Source organism: Pongo abelii, chromosome 8, assembly GCF_028885655.2.
Source record: "Pongo abelii isolate AG06213 chromosome 8, NHGRI_mPonAbe1-v2.0_pri, whole genome shotgun sequence".
NCBI classification, from domain to species: Eukaryota; Metazoa; Chordata; class Mammalia; order Primates; family Hominidae; genus Pongo; species Pongo abelii.
The window spans coordinates 88,126,615-88,150,630 of NC_071993.2; positions in this window are offsets into that span (position 1 = coordinate 88,126,615).

Sequence of the window (24,016 nt, forward strand, 5' to 3'; positions counted from 1 at the left end):
GTGGTACATTTAAGTCTACCGTTTTGCTATTTGTTTTCTGTATGTGCAATATGTTCTCTATTTCCTTTATCTGTTATCTTTCCTTTGTGTGATTTTTTGTTTGGTTTTGTTTTTTGATCGGGAAATTAATTGAAAATTTTACTACTTAGATTTTCATAGTTTTTCACTACTGGCTCATTATCTGTAAATCTTTGTTAGAAAAAATATGTTAACATGTATCTTTAATTTATCACAATCTATAGTCAAGTAATATTATACCACTTCAAACATAATGTAAGAAGCTTACATGTTTATTTCTATTTGTCTCTTGTCTTGTGCTGTTGTTACCATATATTGTACTTCTGTATTTATTTAAAAACCAAGACTATATTTGTATTCATTTTTAAATTTATTTTTGCTTTAGTCAACTTTAAATAAATATGCAAAATATGTTATATTTCTCCACATATTTACCAATTCTGGTGTATTCAATTCCTTTTTGAAGATCCAATTTTGTTTATGGTATGTTTTTCTCTAACAGCACTTCATTTAACATTTATTGCATGGAGATTCTTTCACTTACATTATATATTTTGCCAGATACAGGTTATTGTTCGATTTTTTATTTCATCACTTTAAAGATGCCATTCCATTTTCTTCAGCTTTGCATTTTTCTGATTAGAAATTTGTGATCTTTTTCTCTAATATGTCTTTCTCTCTTGTTTATTTCAAGAGTGTTTCTTATAACTGCTTTTCAGCAAGGTGTTTTGATGTGGTTTTCTCTCTGTGTATCTGGCCTTAATTCAGTCTGCTTCTCTAATTTTTGAGATTATAGTGTTCACAATCTTGGAAAACTGTTAGCCATTATGTCTTCAGTTCTACATATTTTAAACCACTCAATATTATTTCAGCATTCCTTAAGGATCTTTTCCTTGTTTTTCTTGACATAGTTTTCCCTGAGTCCTTCAATTTGGATAGTTTCAATTTTTAGTGGAAATTGTTCTTATCTTGACCACTGATCTTATTTTCTGGAACATAATTGATTTTAAGCCCATTGTATGCATTTTTAATTTAGATATTGGCATTTTTCTTCTTAAGAATTTTCTTTCTTTGATAGTTCTTTGTTTTTCTATTAATTATGATTCTATTTTTCTTTAATCTGAGTGTATTTATAGTTACTTTTTTAAAGTACTTGTCTAGCAATTCTTACATTTCCATTATTACTGGTTATTTCTGTTTTTATTTCTCCTTTCTATGGTTCACTTTTCCCGATTTTTTGTATGTTTACTAATGGCATTAGTGAATAATTAATAAACTCATATTAACATATGCTCATTAATATAATTGTATGCTGTTAATGTTACATTATTGAGTATTGGGATTTAGTAATCTTCCTTTAAAGAGTGTTAAACTTCGTTTGGGTGGGCAGTTACATTATTTGTGGATCAGCTTAATTCTTTTGAGACTTATTTTTAGCTTTGCTAAGAAAAGTGTAAAGCAGCTTTTGCTTTTGTCCTAGATTCTTCTACTAACCTAGTATTGCACTACTGAGTTCTTTATTGAATATCGTCATGTTCATCAGTGTACCTCTACTCTGACTGATTTTAACTCAAATTTCTTCTAGCAGTGTACAGATTCTGTGAATGTCTAAGTTTATAATTTCTCAGGTACTTTTTGCTTTGTCTTATAAAATTTTACCTTATATGTCCTTTATTACGAAGTAACAGAGAAGGTTAGTAGAAGTTGTTGCAGCTCTTTCTCTAACATCGTTTTACTCTGCCCTGAGAAGTGTAGTTACTTTGGTCACCTCTAACACTGACCTAAATTTTCTCAACCCAGAGAGATTGCCAGGTTTTATTTATAGTGGCCTTCCTTGCTGCACAGAAATTCCCAGAATTTCTGGGAAGAAATTCTGAGAAATCATAGTGTTTCTGTCACTATGTCACTTATTAGACTCTTACGTATTTTGAACAATGTCTGCAACATTTACTTGTAGTTCTTTTCCAATTATTTTTAGTTATTTATGGAAAAGTCCAGCTGAGTCCAGCTGTTGTTAGTAGAGACAGAAATCTTCTAAGAGTTCCTGTTGATTATACTATTTATATTATAAATTAGACATGTCTATGCATTTTAGGTGGTATCTTTTACAAGTATTATCAGAAAAGCAAACACTAATTGTGGAAGTTACAAGTTATGAAAATAATGCTACCTAATGAAAGCCCTTAACTTTAGCAGTTTAAGTTATATATGCATATATTTAACTTCATGAGCCTTTGTAAAATTTAAATTTGAAGTTAAAATATAAAGTTACTAGGTGTAAATTAGATACTTTTCTCTACCAATATCCTAAGTGGAGTTTCCATGAAGACATCAAATCAAAATATTGCAAATAAACCCTGACTTTTATAATGAACATTTCAGGGCACAATTTCAATATGTGACACTTCTCAGTGTCATCTATAATTCTACTAATTGTGAAATGAGGAAGGCAGGATTTTCATAATGTTTTCTCCTGAGGTGTATTCGTTTCAGTATTTTTCAATGACTTATTTGTATATAACTCCATTTTCCTGGTATCAAATTCCCATCCATTTAGGGTGAAATTACTGTCATTGAATTCTGTTATATTCTCTGCAGTAATAAACATCCTATTTGACTGGAGTTTAGGTAGCTTTAAAAGTGTTTTTCCTTTTACAGGACAGTAAACATTTTTAGTATTATTTTCTCAAAGTTATACCAAAATGTGAAATTGATATAGCCTTATGTAAGACACATTATTAAGTGAATTTAAAATCTTCTTAGAATGAGTTGAAATTTATAGATATATTTATATGTTAATGCGTATATGTGCATGTATATGCATTTGCATCTACGTGTGTGTGCACATATAAACAACACACATTTAGTATAAATAAACACTTTCAGATAAAAGTGTGTGTGTACATATAAACAATATATTTATATTAAGTAAACTTTAAACTTAAAATAAGCTTAGTTTTAATTTCAATTAAAGTTAACGATGCATATGATTTAATATTTCAAATATTTTCATGAGATTTTCTAAAAGTTACACAATTCTACATTTCTTTCCTCTACCATTTTTTTGGCCCAGAGGCAATCATATACAATTCCTTTAACTGATTATTTTAATATCCCTTCATATCTTCAATATATTTGCAATTTTTTGACCTTTAACATATAGATATGATCTATTAATTTTTTTCACTTATGGAAGATTAACATTTAGCATCCCACACTGTCTCTACACATATTTTCCAGCACAAATCCTCCCAATAGCTCTACAAGGATAGTCATTATGCAGGCTTATCATATGATCACCATAGAAAAAAATTTTGAGCTGTCCATGCAGTACTCTATTACTGCTTTTCATTTTCTTCACAACATTTTTTTTTTGCTAACAGTAGTATCTTATTTCCATTTACTTAGTTTTCTATGTTCATATTTCAATTTCAACCTATGACTCTGAGTTTCGTAAAGCTTTGTCATAACATATGCTGATACATTAGATAATCCATTAATTTTATTTTTTGAATAAATCTTTCTCAGGGCCCTCTGAACAATTTAGTTTTACCTTGTTGCTTTTTTTAGTTTGATGTAGAATTTTTATATAGGTGTATTTTTTCGATATCATTGTGAGAATTATTTTTGTCTGTCATCCATTTGAATTGCTTGTTTCTTATGCCTGTAACTTTTATATTCCCATTTATTTCTTTATTGTAGTGGAAAATCTCCTCCAATATATTTCTGAGAGAAGTTCATTGTGTAGAAAAGTTTCTGAAACATTGTATGAAAATATCTGTATATGCCCTCCTCTTCAAACATACAAAGGAAGTTTAGTTGAATAGAGAGATCTAAATGGGAAATATTCTTCCCACAGAATATGAATGACATGTTTCTTCATGTACTAGGATTTAGTGCTATCATTGCAATCCCGTTCTGATTCACATTCAGAAATGGTATATTGATTACGCCTTTTCTTTGCACTTAATTTTGAAATTTTGCATTGATGAACTGTATAGTGTGGATTAATTTTTATGAATTTTCTGGGTACTTAGTTGCCATGATAATCTAAGAATGTCTATCTTTTATATCTGGTAAATATAGTTTGATTATTATTTTCATTATTATTTTAATGTTTGGGGAAAATTATAGATTCACATGCATTAATAGTCCTGTGTAAACATTATTAATTTTCCTCTGATGTCAAAATTTTTGCCAAACTATAGTGTAATGTCACATCCATTAATATTGATATTATACAATCAGCTAATTTAGTGTAGATTTCCCTTACTTAACATGTGCTTATTTTGTGGGATGTATGTGTATTTTCAGTTCTAGACAATTCTTTCACATATGTAGTTTTTTGTATCCATCACCACAGTCAAGATATTTAACAAGTCCATCAACATAAGCAACTTTTGTGTTTCTGTGTTATAACCACATCAGTCTCACTCCTACATCCCTCTTAACTTTAACCCTTAATGACAATAATCTGTTCTTCATTTCTAAATGTTGTCACTAAAAATGCTATCTAAAAAGAATAAAATAGTAATAGTTTGAGATTGGCTTTTTTGACTTAAATCGATTCCCTGGAGATTCATCCAAGTTGTTTCATATACCCCCTAGTTGTTCTTTTTTATCACTGCATATTATTCCATGTATGGATGTATGTATAACAATTCATCTGTTTGTATAACAATTCAATTGTTGAAACAATTCATTTGTATAACAACTCAATGGTAGTTGAGTTGTTTCCAGTTTTTGGCTAGTAAAACAAAACTGCTATATATTTCAATATTTTTTTACGTGAACATAAATTTCCATTTCTATAGCATAAATGCCTAATAAAAACACAGAAAGTCCTACTCAGTACAATCAGGCAAGAGAACAAAACAGAAGGCATCCAAATAGGAAAAGAAAAGGACAAATTATCTCTCTTTACTGACAATATGATTCTATACCTAGAAAACCCAAAATACTTCCCCAAAAAGCTTTTGGAATTGATAAATGACTTTGGTTAACTTTCAGGATACAAAATCAATGTTTAAAAATCAGTGGAATTCCTATATACCAATAACATCCAAGTTGACGGCCAAATTTAGAAGGCAATCTCATTTACAATAGCCACAAAAAATTAAAATACCTAGGATATATCTAATCGTGGAGGTAAAAGATCTCTAAAACGAGAATTACAAGACACTGCTGAAAGAAATCATAAATGACAGAAATAAATGGAAAATACTTCCATACTCTTAGGTTGGAAGAATCAATATCGTTAAAATCTCCTTACTGCCCAAAGCAATCTACAGATTCAGTGTTATTCCTATCAAACCACCACCGTTTTCTCACAAAATTAGAAAAATAAATATTCATATATTTATATGGAACCCCCAAAAAGAGCCCCCAAACCAAAGCAATCTTAAGCAAAAAACTCAAAGCTAGAGGCATCACATTACCTGACTTCTACCTATACTATAGGGCTACAGCAACCAAAACCATATGGTGCTGGTACAGAAACAGACACAGAGACCAATGGAACAGAATACAGAACCCAAAAATAAGGCCCCACACCTAAAGCCATCTGATCTCTGACAAAGTCAACAAAAATAAGCAATGGGGAAAGGACACTCAATTCAATAAATGGTGCTGGGATACCTGGCTAGCCGTATGCAGAGGAATGAAACTGGGTATATGGATCTTGCATAAGATAAGGATATTGCACCATATACAAAAATTAACTCAAGAGGGATTAAAAATTTAATGTAATACCTAAAACTATAAGAATAATAGAAGAAACCTAGGAAACACCATTCTGGACATCAGCATTGGGAAAGAATTTATGACTAAACCTCAAAAGCAACTGCAACAAAAACAAAAATTGACAAGTGAGATTGTATTAGCTCATTCTCACACTGTTATAAAAAACTACCCAACACTGGGTAATTTATAAAGGAAGGAGTTTTAATTGACTCACAGTTCTGCATGGCTGGGAAGGCCTAAGGAAACTTACAATCATGGTGAAAGGCGAAGAAAACACATGTTTGCTTCTTCACACTTTGGCAGGAAGGAGAAGTGCCGAGCAAAGAGGAAAACGTCCTTTATAAAATCATCAGATTTTATGAAAATTCACTCACTATCATGAGAACAGCAGCATGAGGGTAACTACCCCCAGGATAAAATTACCTCGCACCAGGTCCCTTCCACTACATGTGGGGATTATGGGAATTAACAATTTAAGGTGAGATTTGGGTGGGGACACAACCAAACCATAGGAGGGACCTAACTGAACTAAAGAGCTTCTGCACAGCAAAAGACACTATCAACAGCATAAACAGACAACCTACAGAGTGGGAGAAAATATTTACAAACAATGTATACAACAAAAGCCTAATATTCAGAATCTGTAATGAACTTAAAAACATGAAAAAGAAAAAACAAATAGCCCATTAAAAAATGGGCAAAGGACATGAACAGACATTTCTGAAAAGAAGACATACAAGTTACCAACAGATATATAAAAAAATGCTCCTAATCACTAATCATCAGATAAGTGCAAAGCAAAGCCACAATGAGATACCATCTCAAACCAGTCAGAATGGCTATTATTAAATGTCAAAAAGCAATAGATGCTGGCAAGGCTGCACAGAAGAGAGAATGCTTAACACTGTTGGTGGAAATGTAAATTAGTTCAGCTACTGTGGAAAGTGTGGTGATTTCGCAAAGAAGTTGGAACTACTGGTCTACCCAGCAATCCCATTACTGGGTGTGTATGTGAAAGAAAATAAATTGTTTTACAAAAAAGACACATTCACTTATATGTTTACCATAGTACTATTCACAACAGCAAAAATATGAAATCACCCTAGGTGCCTATCAATGGTGGATTGTATTAAAAAATGTGGTACATATGCACCACGTAATACTACACAGCCATAAAAAAGAATGAAATCTTGTCCTTTGCCACAACATGGATACAACTGGAAGCCACTCTTCTGAGTGAATTAATGCAGGAACAGAAAACTACATATGACATATTCTCACTTATGTAGGAGCTAATATTGGATAGTCATGGACATAAATATGGCAATGTAGACACATGTGGCTACTAGAGGAAACAAGAAAGAGAGTGGCAAGGGTGGAAAACGAAAAACTATTGGGTACTGAGCTCACTATTTGGGTGATTTCATTCATATCCAAACCTCAGAATCACACACTACAGCCATGTGACCAACCTGTACATGCACTCCCTGAATCTAAAATGAAAGTTAATTTTTTTTAAATGCAATAACTAGATTATGTCAGAATTGCAGTTAGTTACATACAAAACTGACAGACTACCACAGTGGAGTATTTTGCATTCCCACTGTTGTAGAATTTTGCTCCTTAGTTTAGCTAAAACCAGGTACTTCTCATGCCACCAGGAAAGATTAGGCTCATGGACACATTGAAGCGTGAGTAGAGTGGGATTTATTGGGTAAAAAGGAAAAAAGGAAAAAAAACTCTAAATAAAGCAAGAGAGAGTACTGCTAACAGGCCCCCACCTCACAAGTTGATTCTATGCCACAACACAGGAATGGAAGATTCCAGCCTTCCTCTCCCTGACCAGGGAGCGAACTTCTCATGGCTCCACCCTGTTCCCCCAGTGTGCATGTGGGCATTATTCAGAAAGAATCGGTTGGGAAAAGCTGGACAACCAGGGGCAGTTGTCTCTCTGGGTCATGTGTTTTATCTGGGACCAGGAATTCGTTTTTTCAGCATTCATTCCCTTTTAGGCTTGAAGGCAGGGTTTCACCAGGGACCCTTGGCTGTCTCCTGACTCTATCAACAACAGCAATCTATGAGTGATCTAGTTTCTCTAACTTCTCCCTAGTATCTGGTGTTATAATAATAATAAATTTTAAAAAATTCTGAAAGCTATGTAGTGAGATCCCATTATGGTCTTTGTTTGCACTTTTTGGTGTTGAACATTTTCATGTGTGTATTTACTATCTTTTTATCCCTTTCAGTGATTTGCACGTCTCTAGTTTTAACACTGAAATTAGTTTTGCTTTCAGATATCTCTAGTTTACTCTGGTGACTGACTTTTTAAATTTTAGCTCAATCCAAAGTTCTGTCTCTAGGTTATGTGTTTCTCCTTATTGTGGCTGCCTCAGCTGAGTAAGGCAGCTAGTGTGTACAGTAGAGCAGACTAGTGTGTTTCTCAGCTCAGTAACGATACAGTAAAGCTCCTGATATTTGTCATAAATAGCTCTCTGCTGTAGCAGGAGTGTGTATTCTTCTGAGAGGTAGATATTGATGTTCAGTGTCTAAATGTGTCCCCTAAAAACATTCAAAACACACTCTGGAATTAGGGAGAAATGTATTTTTTTTCTAGGCTAAATAGGAGCAGTTTCAGTTCTTTTCCACTCTCTTAATAAGCTGGCAGAGAGTTACATCATTTCAGCAAGAAAGCCCCAGGTATAACTTCTGAATCATGTAATTCTTATTATAGAGGCAGACAACATCTTTTCTCTTCTTCAGATCTCTAGCTTCTCATAATTGGGACAAAAAATAATTATGTATTTAGAAGAGTTACGTGTTGGAATTCAGGATTGTAACAAGAGAGTACTCTTCTTTAATATTTTAAGTTATAGGTCATTATAACTGAGCAAAATTTGCTTACCTTGAATCTTGTTGTCCTTAAGTAAGCATCAGTTCTAAGACTCTAAGAAGAATTTAGCATCAGTTATTAAGCAGGAAAGAGAATATTGGTGCCAACACTATTGATGCACCAATTACAGAGACATATTCTCAACACAAGTGAAGCCAGGTTAGACTCCCACTTAGCCATCCTGGAATAGTTTAAACTGCTTTCTTCCAATAAAAAATTACAATAATACCTAGTAATACCTTCAATTTTAGAAATAAAAAATTAATCCAAGATAGTATTTAGTCAATGGATTTATGATCGATCTATCTGTTGGAAAAAATATTACACAAAATGTAATTGTATAAAAAGATATTGAAAATTTGGTTTCTTGTACCCTGAAACAGGTCGATTAAAACATAATTTCTTGAGCCAAACCCTGTGAAACTGTATTGCTTTAAGTCTTCTCAGATGACATAGGTATTCATCCAGGCCTAGAAAACACTGACTTGGAATCCAGAAAGGCAAAAAGTCCAGAAATAATATATTTGTAAGATATTAAAAAGCCAAGGAAAACCTATCAAAATTATAACTAGAAATCTGGAGCATGTGGTAAAACTACTGTGGTGTTTTCCAAATCACTGATTTTTTATAATTGTTTTATATGTGTCTGATAAAATACTATTTTGCTCTCCTGAAATGAGTATGACTTTGATGATGATGGTTTATTAAATCTAAATGTTAACATTTTATTTCCATGAACCCTACCAGTTATGGGAGTAAATGAATCCTCATTAGTTATGGGAGTAAATGAGTCTTATGAGCTGGAAATGATTTCTTGGCTACTTCAATGTAGTACACATTTTTGGCCAACAGATGAGTGAAATAGACTTGGAAACCAAGAGATGACTTCAGCTAAAATAACTGGCTTTCTCTAGAAGTTGCCAAGCAGCGGTAAAATTTGCTGAGATGGCTGTAGAGTTGTCCTATACCTCTCAGAGTGGTTTATTATAGTGAAAGGTTTTGTATCTTGAAATCAGTGTGGACAGATTTTTGTTTTAAATTATATGTGCGTATGTGGGTGTCTGTGTATATATATGTAAATAATAAATCTCATAATAAATGAGATGGGGTGTGTATATATATTTTTTATTATTATATTTATTGTTTATATATTATATATTTATATATTTATATATAATAAATATATAATATTTATATATAAATATCTAATATATAATATAATATGCTATATATTATATAATATATAATATAATGTGCTATATATTATATAATATATAATATAATGTGCTATATATTATATAATATATAATATAATGTGCTATATATTATATAATATATAATATAATGTGCTATATATTATATAATATATAATATAATGTGCTATATATAATATGCTATATAATATATATTATAGATAAATAATATATTATTATTTAGGTAATATAATGCAGGGTAATAATGCACATATCTTGGAAAAGTATTCTTTTGAAATATTTTTATTCCCTGTGAATTTTATTTTTATTCCCTGTGCATTTTCTCATCACTGCTTGTAGTATAAGAGCTTGTAGTTAATTTCCCTGAGAGAAAAAAATTATGCATTTATTTCCAAATTCTCTATAGTGGTCATTATCAGTAAATTTTTTAAATTTAACAGTCAAATATTTACTATTATATTTAAACTTATAGAAATGTACATTTCTACCTAACAGTATTCACATTATATAATACTTAAAATGCAAATTTTTAAATAATAAAATAAGGTTAACATAGGTAGAAGTTAAAATATTTTCTTCTGAAAATCCAGTAATAATTTTTGGAAGGAGACACTCAACATTGAGGATTATCGGAATGGACAAAACAAGGAGGGTCACTTTTTGAAGAAAATATCACTCTAATCAGATTGGGACCACACTGGTTGTCACCAATAACTATTCAATTTAGGGATGACCTAGGTTACAGTAGAGCAGGATAATTCAAACTTATGACTTGTTATTCCCATTCCTTTGTAGCTATAAGTAAAATGTACATATTACTAATCTCAATCTATATTTAACACGTTATGAATTAATGCTTCCTATAACTTATAAACTACTTTCTTACTCATTATCTACATTTACCACATCTTCTGAGTTTTGAATTGATTTAACAAGATGCTAGATTACTTACTATTTATGCTTAACTTTTTATATGAATTTCATCAATCTTACTTGATTTTTTAACATTTATAATGGGAAAATTCAATATTGCTGGATAATACAGCAAACATATATTGTACCTACTCTAAAATATTCAATTAACTAACACATCATTACAAATAAGTTTAAAACTAAAAATTACAAACACAAAACACCATCTTTATATAGTTGACCACATCAGCCTAAGCACAAATACTCAAGTTCCCCCAAAGTCCCAAGGGCAAGCTTTCTGAACTAATTAACACTCTACATCTACCTAACAGTGATATTTGTGCATAACAACATAGATGTATGTTTAACTTTATTTGAAAACACAAGCTGTTTTGCTATGTGGTTGCAACGTTTTGCGGACATATCAGCAAGTTATGAGAGTTCCATTTGCTCCACATCTTGACAACTTTTTATGTTGCTGTTCTTTTTTATTGAAACCCCTTTAGCAGGTTTAAAGTGGTAATCATTGTGGTTTAATTAGAATGTCCTGCTAATTAATCATGTTGAACACATTTTCTCATGCTATTCATATATTTTATTTTATATAGTCTGTTTGAGTCTTTGCCCAATATTTACATGTATTAGTTGTTTGTCTTTTTAATGAACCTTCTTAAATGTATCTTCCCATAGATTTTTCTGGGCATCTTTATGTCTTATTTAGTGAAGTCACTGTCCAGATCATTTCTGCCTTCTTTATTGTGATGGTAGTGAACTTAATCTTGAACTGAAAGGTTTCTTTTTATAATCTAAATGCAAGAGATTATTGATATACACGCTGAGAATATTTTCCCCAGATCATGGTTATATATTGATTTTTTGCAGGTGTTGGGTGTAATGTTCTATAAATGTCACTTATGTACTTGGTGAGAACTTTTATACTTTTATTAATTTTTCTATTTTCCCTTTTGGAGGTTGTGAATGGACATTTTCTATTACCACTGTAAAATGTTCCTCTATATCTTTAGGAATTTTTTTTATTTGAAGGCCATTTTATCTAATATTAATCTAACTACATCGGTTTTCTTACATTTAGTGTTTCTGCGTTGTTGTTTTTTCATTTATTTACTTTCATCTTATACTTGGTGTTTCATCTCATATGTAGTGTTTCTATGTTGCTATTTTTTCATTTTATTTACTATCATCCTAACTTCCTTTACAGTAAAATGTGTTTCTTGTAAATAGCAAGATTTCATCTTGCTTTTTGTGCATTTTTACTTCCAAAAAATCTATCATTTTACTCTGTCTTTGAAATAGGCTGTAGAGTTCATTATCGTTAATATAATCAATGGTATAATTACTTTAAATCTTTCTTATTTGCTTTTGTTTTAATTTATGCAAGCTGCTTTTATTCCTCAGTTCCTTATTACTGCTTATTTTGTGATGAATTGCATAATTTGTAGTATGCTATTTCTCATTCCCTCTCTTTTTTTTACACACACACACAAACACACACACACACACAAAATATACCTCATGTAGTCTTGTTTAGTTGTTGCTGCAGAAATTACAATATTCATTTTTGAACTATAAATTAGGTATTGAAGGGACGTATCTCAAAATTATAAGAGCTGTCTATGACAAACCCACAGCCAATATCATACTGAATGGGCAAAAACTGGAAGCATTCCCTTTGAAAACTGGCACAAGACAGGGATGCCCTCTCTCACCACTTCTATTCAACATAGTGTTGGAAGTTCTGGCCAGGGCAATCAGGCAGGAGAAGGAAATAAAGGGTATTCAATTAGGAAAAGAGGAAGTCAAATTGTCCCTGTGTGCAGATGACATGATTGTATATCTAGAAAACCCCATCGTCTCAGCCCAAAATCTCCTTAAGCTGATAAGCAACTTCAGCAAAGTCTCAGGATACAAAATTAATGTACAAAAATCACAAGCATTCTTTTTTTCTTTTTCTTTTTATTTATTTATTTATTTATTTGTTTGTTTATTTTTTTCTCCCCCCTCCCCCCACCCCACAACAGTCCCCGAAGTGTGATGTTCCCCTTCCTGTGTCCATGTATTCTCATTGTTCAATTCCCACCTATGAGTGAGAATATGCGGTGTTTGGTTTTTTGTTCTTGCGATAGTTTACTGAGAATGATGATTTCCAATTTCATCCATGTCCCTACAAAGGACGTGAACTCATCATTTTTTATGGCTGCATAGTATTCCATGGTGTATATGTGCCACATTTTCTTAATCCAGTCTATCATTGTTGGACATCTGGGTTGGTTCCAAGTCTTTGCTATTGTGAATAATGCCACAATAAACATACGTGTGCATGTGTCTTTATAGCAGCATGATTTATAGTCCTTTGGGTATATACCCAGTAATGGGATGGCTGGGTCAAATGGAATTTCTAGTTCTAGGTCCCTGAGGAATCGCCACACTGACTTCCACAAGGGTTGAACTAGTTTACAGTCCCACCAACAGTGTAAAAGTGTTCCTATTTCTCCACATCCTCTCCAGCACCTGTTGTTTCCTGACTTTTTAATGATTGCCATTCTAACTGGTGTGAGATGGTATCTCATTGTGGTTTTGATTTGCATTTCTCTGATGGCCAGTGATGGTGAGCATTTTTTCATGTGTTTTTTGGCTGCATAAATGTCTTCTTTTGAGAAGTGTCTGTTCATGTCCTTCGCCCACTTTTTGATGGGGTTGTTTGTTTTTTTCTTGTAAATTTGTTGGAGTTCATTGTAGATTCTGGATATTAGCCCTTTGTCAGATGAGTAGGTTGCGAAAATTTTCTCCCATTTTGTAGGCTGCCTGTTCACTCTGATGGTAGTTTCCTTTGCTGTGCAGAAGCTCTTTAGTTTAATGAGATCCCATTTGTCAATTTTGGCTTTTGTTGCCATTGCTTTTGGTGTTTTAGACATGAAGTCCTTGCCCATGCCTATGTCCTGAATGGTATTGCCTAGGTTTTCTTCTAGGGTTTTTATGGTTTTAGGTCTAACATTTAAGTCTTTAATCCATCTTGAATTGATTTTTGTATAAGGTGTAAGGAAGGGATCCAGTTTCAGCTTTCTACATATGGCTAGCCAGTTTTCCCAGCACCATTTATTAAATAGGGAATCCTTTCCTCATTTCTTGTTTTTGTCAGGTTTGTCAAAGATCAGATAGTTGTAGATATGTGGCATTATTTCTGACGGCTCTGTTCTGTTCCATTGATCTATATCTCTGTTTTGGTACCAGTACCATGCTGTTTTGGTTACTGTAGCCTTGTAGTATAGTTTGAAGTCAGGTAGCGTGATGCCTCCAGCTTTGTTCTTTTGGCTTAGGATTGACTTGGTGATGTGGGCTCTTTTTTGGTTCCATATGAACTTTAAAGTAGTTTTTTCCAATTCTGTGAAGAAAGTCATTGGTAACTTGATGGGGATGGCACTGAATCTGTAAATTACCTTGGGAAGGATGGCCATTTTCATGATATTGATTCTTCCTACCCATGAGCATGGAATGTTCTTCCATTTGTTTGTATCCTCTTTTATTTCCTTGAGCAGTGGTTTGTAGTTCTCCTTGAAGAGGTCCTTCACATCCCTTGTAAGCTGGATTCCTAGGTATTTTATTCTCTTTGAAGCAATTGTGAATGGGAGTTCACTCATGATTTGGCTCTCTGTTTGTCTGTTATTGATATATAAGAATGCTTGTGATTTTTGTACATTAATTTTGTATCCTGAGACTTTGCTGAAGTTGCTTATCAGCTTAAGGAGATTTTGGGCTGAGACAATGGGGTTTTCTAGATATACTATCATGTCATCTGCAAACAGGGACAATTTGACTTCCTCTTTTCCTAATTGAATACCCTTTATTTCCTTCTCTTGCCTAATTGCCCTGGCCAGAACTTCCAACACTATGTTGAATAGAAGTGGTGAGAGAGGGCATCCCTGTCTTGTGCCAGTTTTCAAAGGGAATGCTTCCAGTTTTTGCCCATTCAGTATGATATTGGCTGTGGGTTTGTCATAGACAGCTCTTATTATTTTGAGATACGACCCATCAATACCTAATTTATTGAGAGTTTTTAGCATGAAGGGTTGTTGAATTTTGTCAAAGGCCTTTTCTGCATCTATTGAGGTAGTCATGTGGTTTTTGACTTTGGTTCTGTTTATATGCTGGATTACATTTATTGATTTGCGTATATTGAACCAGCCTTGCATCCCAGGGATGAAGCCCACTTGATCATGGTGGATAAGCTTTTTGATGTGCTGCTGGATTCTGTTTGCCAGTATTTTATGGAGGATTTTTGCATCAATGTTCATCAAGGATATTGGTCTAAAATTCTCTTTTTTTGTTGTGTCTCTGCCAGGCTTTGGTATCAGGATGATGCTGGCCTCATAAACTGAGTTAGGGAGGATTCCCTCTTTTTCTATTGATTGGAATAGTTTCAGAAGGAATGGTACCAGCTCCTCCTTGTACCTCTGGTAGAATTCAGCTGTGAACCCATCTGGTCCTGGACTTTTTTTGGTTGGTAAGCTATTGATTATTGCCACAATTTCAGCTCCTGTTATTGGTCTATTCAGAGATTCAACTTCTTCCTGGTTTAGTCTTGGGAGGGTGTATGTGTTGAGGAATTTATCCATTTCTTCTAGATTTTCTAGTTTATTTGCGTAGAGGTGTTTGTAATATTCTCTGATGGTAGTTTGTATTTCTGTGGGATCGGTGCTGATATCCCCTTTATCATTTTTTATTGCATCTATTTTATTCTTCTCTCTTTTTTTCTTTATTAATCTTGCTAGTGGTCTATCAATTTTGTTGATCCTTTCAAAAAACCAGCTCCTGGATTCATTAATTTTTTGAAGGGTTTTTTGTGTCTCTATTTCCTTCAGTTCTGCTCTGATTTTAGTTACTTTTTGCCTTCTGCTAGCTTTTGAATGTGTTTGCTCTTGCTTTTCTAGTTCTTTTAATTGTGATGTTAGGGTGTCAATTTTGGATCTTTCCTGCTTTCTCTTGTGGGCATTTAGTGCTATAAATTTCCCTCTACACACTGCTTTGAATGCATCCCAGAGATTCTGGTATGTTGTGTCTTGGTTCTCGTTGGTTTCAAAGAACATCTTTATTTCTGCCTTCATTTCGTTATGTACCCAGTAGTCATTCAGGAGCAGGTTGTTCAGTTTCCATGTAGTTGAGCGGTTTTGAGTGAGATTCTTAATCCTGAGTTCTAGCTTTATTGCACTGTGATCTGAGAGATAGTTTGTTATAATTTCTGTTCTTTTACATTTATTAAGGAGAGCTTTACTTCCAAGTATATGGTCAATTTTGGAATAGGTGTGGTGTGGTGCTGAAAAAAATGTATATTCTGTTGATTTGGGGTGGAGAGTTCTGTAGATGTCTATTAGGTGTGCTTGGTGCAGAGCTGAGTTCAATTCCTGGGTATCCTTGTTGATTTTCTGTTTCGTTGATCTGTCTAATGTTGACAGTGGGGTGTTAAAGTCTCCCATTATTAATGTGTGGGAGTCTAAGTCTCTTTGTAGGTCACTCAGGGCTTGCTTTATGAATCTGGGTGCTCCTGTATTGGGTGCATATATATTTAGGATAGTTAGCTCTTCTTGTTGAATTGATCCCTTTACCATTATGTAATGGCCTTCTTTGTCTCTTTTGATCTTTGTTGGTTTAAAGTCTGTTTTATCAGAGACTAGGATTGCAACCCCTGCCTTTTTTTGTTTTCCATTTGCTTGGTAGATCTTCCTCCATCCTTTTATTTTCAGCCTATGTGTGTCTCTGCCCGTGAGATGGGTTTCCTGAATACAGCACACTGATGGGTCTTGAGTCTTTATCCAATTTGCCAGTCTGTGTCTTTTAATTGGAGCATTTAGTCCATTTACATGTAAAGTTAATATTGTTATGTGTGAATCTGATCCTGTCATTGTGATGTTAGCTGGTTATTTTGCTCATTAGTTGATGCAGTTTCTTCCTAGTCTCGATGGTCTTTACATTTCGGTATGATTTTGCAGTGGCTAGTACCGGTTGTGCCTTTCCATGTTTAGCGCTTCCTTCAGGAGCTCTTTTAGGGCAGGCCTGGTGGTGACAAAATCTCTCAGCATTTGCTTGTCTGTAAAGTATTTTATTTCTCCTTCACTTATGAAGCTTAGTTTGGCTGGATATGAAATTCTGGGTTGAAAATTCTTTTCTTTAAGAATGTTGAATATTGGCCCCCACTCTCTTCTGGCTTGTAGGGTTTCTGCCGAGAGATCCGCTGTTAGTCTGATAGGCTTCCCTTTGAGGGTAACCCGACCTTTCTCTCTGGCTGCCCTTAACATTTTTTCCTTGATTTCAACTTTGGTGAATCTGACAATTATGTGTCTTGGAGTTGCTCTTCTCGAGGAGTATCTTTGTGGCGTTCTCTGTATTTCCTGAATCTGAATGTTGGCCTGCCTTGCTAGATTGGGGAAGTTCTCCTGGATAATATCCTGCAGAGTGTTTTCCAACTTGGTTCCATTCTCCCCGTCACTTTCAGGTACACCAATCAGACGTAGATTTGGTCTTTTCACATAGTCCCACATTTCTTGGAGGCTTTGCTCGTTTCTTTTTATTCTTTTTTCTCTAAACTTCCCTTCTCGCTTCATTTCATTCATTTCATCTTCCAGGGCTGATACCCTTTCTTCCATTTGATCGCATCGGCTCCTGAGGCTTCTGCATTCTTCACGTAGTTCTCGAGCCTTGGTTTTCAGCTCCATCAGCTCCTTTAAGCACTTCTCTGTATTGGTTATTCTAGTTATACATTCTTCTAAATTTTTTTCAAAGTTTTCAACTTCTTTGCCTTTGGTTTGAATATCCTCCCGTAGCTCGGAGTAATTTGATCGTCTGAAGCCTTCTTCTCTCAGCTCATCAAAGTCATTCTCCGTCCAGCTTTGTTCCATTGCTGGTGAGGAACTGCATTCCTTTGGAGGAGGAGAGGTACTCTGCTTTTTAGAGTTTCCAGTTTTTCTGCTTTGTTTTTTCCCCATCTTTGTGGTTTTATCTACTTTTGGTCTTTGAGGATGGTGATGTACAGATGGGCTTTTGGTGTGGATGTCCTTTCTGTTAGTTTTCCTTCTAACAGACAAGCCCCTCAGCTGCAGGTCTGTTGGAGTACCTGGCCGGCCGTGTGAGGTATCAGTCTGCCCCTGCTGGGGGGTACCTCCCAGTTAGGCTGCTCGGGGGTCAGGGGTCAGGGACCCACTTGAGGAGGCAGTCAGCCCATTCTCAGATCTCCAGTTGCGTGCTGGGAGAACCACTGCTCTCCTCAAAGCTGTCAGACAGGGACATTTAAGTCTGCAGAGGTTACTGCTGTCTTTTTGTTTGTCTGTGCCCTGCCCCCAGAGGTGGAGCCTACAGAGGCAGGCAGGCCTCCTTGAGCTGTGGTGGGCTCCACCCAGTTCAAGCTTCCCAGCTGCTTTGTTTACCTAAGCGAGCCTGGGCAATGGCGGGCGCCCCTCCCCCAGCCTCGCTGCCGACTTGCTGTTTGATCTCAGACTGCTGTGCTAGCAATCAGCGAGACTCCGTGGGCGCAGGACCCACTGAGCCAGGTGCGGGCTATACTCTCCTGAGGCACCGTTTCCTAAGCCCATCGGAAAATCACAGTATTCGGGTGGGAGTGGCCTGATTTTCCAGGTGCCGTCTGTCACCCCTGGAAAGGGAACTCCCTGACCCCTTGCGCTTCCCGAGTGAGGCAATGCCTCACCCCTGCTTCGGCTGGCGCACGGTGCACTCACCCACTGACCTGCGCCCACTGTCTGGCACTCCCTAGTGAGATGAACACGGTACCTCAGATGGAAATGCAGAAATCACCCATCTTCTGCGTCGCTCGCGCTGGGAGCTGTAGACCGGAGCTGTTCCTATTCGGCCATCTTGGCTCCTCTCGCCACAAGCATTCTTATACACCAATAACAGACCGAGAGCCAAATCATGAGTGAACTCCCATTCACAATTGCTTCAAAGAGAATAAAATACCTAGGAATCCAACTTACAAGGGATGTGAAGGACCTCTTCAAGGAGAACTACAAACCACTGCTCAAGGAAATAAAAGAGGATACAAACAAATGGAAGAACATTCCATGCTCATGGGTAGGAAGAATCAATATCGTGAAAATGGCCATACTGCCCAAGGTAATTTATAGATTCAATGCCATCCCCATCAAGCTACCAATGACTTTCTTCACAGAATTGGAAAAATCTACCTTCAAATATATCATATAAGGAACATCTACCTATATAATTCTACTTATTCACTTCCCACCCTCTTCGTTCTTATTGTCTTATATTTTACTTCTGTGTATGCCAAACCCCACAATATATTGATGTAATATTGATGTATTTTTGCTCTAAACAGTTATTTTTATATTAACCCAGATATGTTCTTTTAGTAATGTTCTCATTTTTGTCCTACAGATCCAGGACTCGATCAGACATCATTTCTTCTCACACCAAAGAAATTCTGCTAGCTTTTCTTGAAATGTAAGTCTTCTAGAAACAAATTATATCACTTTCTGTCTATTTAAAGATCTATTCATTTTGCCTTTGTATCTTTATGCGTAGTTTTACTTGATATGAAATTCTTCGCTCACAGGGTTGTTTTCCTTTTTCTTTCTTTTCGATATTTTAAAATTTCTAGTATTTTTGTTTGTTTCTGTCTTATAGTTTCCTTGTCTTTGCTGAAATTTAACATTTTGCAGCAAGTTGTCTACCCTTTCACTATATCTTTAGCCTTCTTTCATAGCTACTATATAGCTATTACATATTTGTTCATTCAATGTTAGTATTTGGGTAGTTTCTCATCCTGCTTCTATTGACTTCCCTCTCTAGATTGATTGCCACTTTTTTCTCTTGTGTCATATTATCTTCATGTTTGTGCCAGACCTTATGTATAAAAGGTGTACCTTGTCTTCTGCTGGGCATCTAACATGAAATCTATGTCAATCTGCTATGCATATGAGCAGGGTCTGAACTTTGCTGCAGCTTTATTTTGATTCAGTTTACTACCACCTTCATATGTCTAGGAGGCAGGATCAGGTTTTTGTTTGTTTGTTTGTTTGTTTGTTTTGTAGAGCCAAGAACTCAAACACCTGTAAAATCCTAGAGATCTGCCCTTTTTCACAGCTCAGATGCCTACGTCCAGAATTGTAGGAGATTTCTGTCTGCTTTACAGTACAGACACCAGGGTTTTTGGTCACTGGAAAAAAACCTGTGACCAGGTTTGGTCTTTGCTCTCTTGTTCCTCCTGTTTGTTCCTCCTGTTTGTTTTTTGGTTTGTTTTAATCTAAGGGAATATATTTTAGCCCCGTCGTTCCTCCCCTGCCCTTTCTTTTTCTTTCTTTCTTTCTTTCTCTTTCTTTCTTCCTTCCTTCCTTCTTTCCTTCCTTCCTTCTTTCCTTCCTTCCTTCCTTCTTTCCTTCCTTCCTTCTTTCCTTCCTTCCTTCCTTCTTCCTTCCTTCCTTCTTTCTTTCCTTCCTTCCCTTTTCTTCTTCTTTTTTTTTTTTTTTTTTTTTTTTTGTTACTAAGTTTCACTCTTTTTGCCCAGGCTGGAGTGGAATGGCACGATCTCAGCTCAGTGCAACCCCCACCTCCCAGGTTCAAGTGACTCTCCTGCCTCAGCCTCCAAGTAGCTGGGATTACAGGCATTCCCTTGCCTTTCAAAGGCATTGATCTAACCCTCTTTGAAGGCATGTAATGTCTTGAAGGATTCTTCAGCTCCAATGTCAGTTATTGCTTATTGAAAGTTGGAAATGCATCTGATAAATTACACTCAGCTTGCCTACTTTGTGCCTGCCACTTGAGGAAACATTCTATTCATGAAAGGTCTGTTCACTTCACAGGGATAACTCTTAGCTCTTATTCTCTTCAGTCTCCCAATAACCCTCAGCTTTGGCCCAGCTACCCACCTCTGCTGCACTTGAAGACTCAATTTAAGAATTGGCAAGTGGGTGCAGACTGTTTATTAATGGGCCTCCTCAGGATTCTAATCTATCGTGGCAGTTTTATATATGGTAGCTTAAAGTTTCTTAACAGTTTGCCTAATTTTGCCATGTCCCCTTCTAACAGATTTCTTTTTCAAAATTTTGCTAGAAATAAGAGCAGCCCATGAATATTTTCCCTCCTATAAAAGGCTTATTGCTTTCTGAAATTTAGTTTATTTACATTTCTTTGTGTCCACAGATCTCTGGTAAGATTCTAAAAATGATTACTTTGCAGCAAAATTAGCTTTTCTTTTATTTTAAATTCAGGGGGTGCATGTGCATGTTTGTTATATGGGTATATTTCACACTGGTGGGAACTGTGCTTCTAGTGTACCCATTACCCAAACAGTGAACATTGTACTCGTTAGGCAAATTTTCAACTCTCGCTCTCCTCCCACCCTCCCCCATTTTGGAGCCTCCAGTGTCTGTTATTTCTATCTTCATGTGTATGCATGCCCATTGTTTCACTTCCACTTATAAGTGAGAACATGCAACATTTGGCTTTCTGTTTTTGAGTTAGTTCACTTAGTATAGTAGTCTCCAGCTCCATCCATGTTGCTGCAGAGGACATAATTTTATTCATTTTACGACTGCATACTGTTCCATAGTGTACATATACCACATTTTCTTTATCCAGTTAACTGTTGATGAACACCTATGTTGGTCCCAGGACTTTGCTGTTGTAAATAGTGCTTCGATTAACATATGAGCATAGGTGTCTTTTCTTTATAATGATTTCTTCTCCTTTACGTAGATACTCAGCTGTGGAGTTGCTGAATCAAATTGTAGTTCTATTTTTACTTATTTGAGAAATCTCCATTCTGTTTTCCATACAGGTTGAACTAATTTCATTCTCACCAACAGTGTTAAGCATTCCCTTTTCTCCGTTTCAGTGCCAAAATCCATTGCTTTTTGACTTTAGCCTTTTTGACTGATGTGAAGTGGTATCTTATTGTGGTTTTGATTTGCATTTCACTGATGAATAGAGATGTGGAATATTTTTAAATATATTTGTTGGTTGCTTGCATGTCTTCTTTTGAGAAGTGCCTATTCATAGCCTTTGCGCATTTTTTTAATGGGGTTGTTTTTCCTTTTTGAATTGTTCAAGTTCTTTATAGATTCTGGATGTTGGATAGATCATTTCCAAGTATTTTCTGCCATTCTGAAGGTTGCCTGTTTGCTCTATTGATAGTTTCTTTTGCAGTACAGAAGCTTTTAAGTTTTAATTAAATCCCACTTATCTATTTTTGTTGTTGTTACATTTGCTTTTGGGGTCTTCATCATAAATTCTTTGCCTAGATAAATATCTAGAAAAGTTCTTCCTATGTTTTCTTGTAGGATTTTTATAGTTTTAGATCTTACGCTTAAGTCTTTAATCTATCTTGTGTTAATTTTTGTATATGGTGACACATAAGAGTCCAGTTGCATTTTTCACATATGGCTAGCCAGTAATTTGCTTCTTAAAGTTACTATTAAGAAGAACAATAATCTCTCATAATTTCCTACATCTGAAGTTAAGGCTTACTCTATTATGTATATTATGGCTATAAATTCCAGGGAATCAAGGTCAATTTTGTAAATGAATTAATGCATGAAAGATGCACTACTACAATCCGTTTATGCTATCTACCATACCTTACATTCATATAATCATTTTTAGCTTTAAAGACACTTTTATACTTAAATATATACTTTATACTTAATGATAATAGAGCTAAGGTTTATTGAATGTCATTTCAGTGTTACACATTGAGCCAAGTACTTTACATAAAATATATTTCACTGCATCCTCGCAATTTATGAATTTTCTTGATTCTCAAATTACAAGTAGGAAAATGAAGAACATCAAGGTTTATAAATCATGCAGCTAGGGTTTGAACCAAGATTGTTCTGCTTGAAATTATCTAGTTATTAAGTACTAAATTACTGTTCTTTAATTTGTATATCCTTTTCCTCAGTAAAAACCTCTCTTTATCTCTTTGCTCTTTCTCTCTCTCTGTCAATCATATAGCCAGCTAGCTATCAAGTAATTAGAATTTTAGTTTAGTAATTCATAATTCAGTTTCTAATGAAATACTTCTATAATCTAAGATAACCTTAAAAAAACCTCATAATATACTGAGAACTAAAACTGACAACCAATATGTTATTTTAACTATCTAGAGGGTCAAATTAAAACTACAATTTAAGACTTTCTTCATTCAAATTACATTTTAATGTTATAATTCCCCTCTCTCCTCAAAAAAAAAAAAAAAAGAGGAAAGTACTAAGATCACAAAACAAATATTAGCCTTCCATAGGTTTCAGCTTCAACACTTAAAATGCCATAAAATAATTCAAAGAGTAAAGTCTTGATTAAAATTAAAAGTGCTTACTGGGGAGTATCGTTTTTCATTCTCTTTATCATTTCATTGTGTCAGAAAATTAGAGGAGGTAGCAATAGATTGAACCTGCTTCCAGCAGAACCATTTAATCATGGTAGATGAACTTAATTACTTTGTAATTGAATTAAGCCTGGTTCCTTTTTTTGGCAGTATACAAGGAGAAGAAACCCTATGAGGGAAATGCATGACAATTGTGTTAATTTGGAGTGCAAACATGGAGGATTTTCCTCAGACATTGTACATGATCCTACCCTGCCATTATGTTTTTGCTTTTATGATAGATCTCTACCTAATTTGTCACTTGTTAATTTATTTTACATATATATATCCCCCAACCTGAATGTATGCAGCTTAAAGAAGTGATCTTTTCTCTTCTCTTCACCCTTGTATCTTCGGCACAGTTTAGGTTCTCACACATGGTAGGTGCTCAATAATGGTTAATAAATGAATGAATTGTGTATACAAATGCCTTAGTGTAGTTCTTTAAACATAATGTTAAACAAATAGTAGGTACTAATTTTTTAAAGAGATGCTGTCTTGCTCTGTCACCCAGGCTGGAGTGCAGTGGCCTGATTATACTATTCTTAATATAATATCAAAATATTACTTTTTGTATGTTAATTGTCACTAATCAATTCAAAATCACATTATGCTATAGAATGGTTGAGGGGTTAGCTGGATTGGAAATTTCAATTAAAAATGCAAAAATAAGTTAATGATGGAAGAGATGAGTCAATGAGATGATTTAATTATTTCAACTAGCTTGTGTGAAAAAGTAAAAACTCAATTACAACCTTTTAAATGGAAGAGTCTTTCCTTATGTATCTGTTTCTTATCACTGAACCCAGGACCGTGCCTGAAATACAGAAGTCA